Source organism: Nannospalax galili, unplaced genomic scaffold, assembly GCF_000622305.1.
Source record: "Nannospalax galili isolate Female #2095 unplaced genomic scaffold, S.galili_v1.0 scaffold2094, whole genome shotgun sequence".
Taxonomy (NCBI): Eukaryota; Metazoa; Chordata; class Mammalia; order Rodentia; family Spalacidae; genus Nannospalax; species Nannospalax galili.
In genome coordinates, this window is record NW_008335359.1 from 227,743 (window position 1) to 229,803 (window position 2,061).

The following is a 2,061-nucleotide window of genomic DNA, read 5'->3' on the forward strand; positions in this document are numbered from 1 at the left end:
ATGTAACTTGAAAATACAGCATTGTCTGTCTCAAAAAGACAAAAAAAAAAAAAAAAGTATTAAAAACCTCCAATGTATAGAATTTGTAACTCAAGTCATTCAGTAACCTGAATTATGTAACTTGAAAATACAGCATTCTCGCCCACCTCTAAAAGCAAGTGTGAGTTAGTTCAAAGATCACAAAAACTGGCTCCAAAAGACAACTTTTGGGTCTGTCTCAAAAAGACAAAAAAAAAAAAAAAAGTATTAAAAACCTCCAATGTATAGAATTTGTAACTCAAGTCATTCAGTAACCTGAATTATGTAACTTGAAAATACAGCATTCTCGCCCACCTCTAAAAGCAAGTGTGAGTTAGTTCAAAGATCACAAAAACTGGCTCCAAAAGACAACTTTTGGAAACAAAGTCTAAATTCCTTTAAACAATTCAATAATTTAGTGGAAATTTTACTAAATGGCCTAAGATTCTCCTGCAAGTTTTGGCTACAATTTTTTCCTTGCTGCCCTCCAAACAAGACATACAGATATTCAAAATATCCAAACTATTCCATGACACTTTTGCATACTAGCTTTCATCAACAGGCATTCTTACATTTAGTAATTTGCATGTGCAGAATACTAGCAAGATAGAAAGGGGTGGGTTTCCAGGTATGGACCATTTTAAGAGACTCCAGCTTTAGTCTTTAGATACTCTGTTGCCTACCAAAGGGTAGCAAGATATTTTGTACTAGATCAGACTTTTCCTTCTAGATCTGATCAATGTTATCTATTTCACATGCATATCTTCCATCCTCCCTGATGGAAGCTTTTGAAAGAAAAGGGTTGGTTATCTACAAATGCCTTCAGTGCAAAGATAATCCCTATCCAAATGAATATAAATTATTGGCAAGGTCAGAAAACAGATTGTGCCATCCAAAGCCTTCTGGAAACTAAAAACATTCATAAATCCTTTTGACTTTTGAGCATCACTTTCTTTACAACTTCCAAAGTCTACCAAGTCCACAGATTAACAATTTAGAAAACTTGACAGCTCCATTCATAAAAATTTCCCAACCACTGGCACACAGGCTTAGAGGTACACTGCCTTTTATCTGTGTGACCAAGGACTAGTAGTGTTCCTTCGAAGGTAAGCAAATACAATTTCAATTCTCACGAAGCAGTCTCTAAGAGGTCACTGGCACCCAACATAACACACACATATGGAAGTGAATCCAAGGACCGAGAAGATAAATCTCACCAGGCTGCACAAAGCATAAAACAAGTAAACAACAAGTTAAAAAGAAAAGTCTTGTCTTGGTAAAAGGGAGATCAGACTCTCGGCAGAAGCACATGACTCAACCACTGGCTTGTGCCTAAGTATTCACACAGTCCACTACACAAAAGTGGGTTTTCCCATCTCCAACTAAGGCCCGGCCTTGGGGGCATCACGGTGAAGTTGTGCTATTTCCGTGAGTGTGCGCGCACAGCGCGGGGGGTGGGATGGGGTGGGGGTGTCATTTTATTTCGCTGAATCACAACTCCCCCACATCCCCACCCTAAACCGACACACACAACACCGCAAAAGAAAGGGGCTTGCTGCACCGACGCCAGTGAGCACAGACCCGGCAAAACAAAGCATCCAAAGAGGGGGCTTCCAGGCTGCGAGTGGGTGGGTCAAGAAGGCTCCGCCGGTCACCCCTTCTGTCCCCTAGGTCCGGCTTCCCGACAAGCGTCCTACGGCAGCCCCCACCCTCAGGCCAGGACCTGGATCCTAGGCAGAGCTTCAGGGATAACCGGTAGGTGAACCGATGGAAGCAGGAGCTCGCTGCCCCACTGCCTGCAGAAGGAACCAGGTGGCGGAAGGGCAGAGCGCACGAGCCCGGCGCCCAAGCGTGGCCCAGGCCGCTCCGACACGGACTCGCAGCCAATGGATCCGGCGCTACCCGCGGCCACCATCCTGGGCCCAGACTCACCCGGGTCGGGCGCGCACCGCAGATCCCCGGGCAGCCGCTTCCTTCTCCTCCTCCTCACTTGACAAAATGGCGGCGGCAGGAAGTGCCGGTCGCTTAGCCCGCCCCCCCGCC

The 2,061-nt window shown here is 45.7% G+C and overlaps 1 protein-coding gene across 1 annotated transcript in view; it reads right to left on the reverse strand.

Moving 5' to 3' along the window:
• Positions 1 to 2,039, reverse strand: part of Brd4 (bromodomain containing 4) — a 114,143-nt gene extending 112,104 nt beyond the window's left edge. The window contains 1 exon segment of the mRNA XM_029562017.1: positions 1,951 to 2,039. The gene's annotated coding sequence lies outside the window, so the exon portion shown is untranslated.
• Between the last annotated feature and the right edge of the window lie 22 nt (positions 2,040 to 2,061).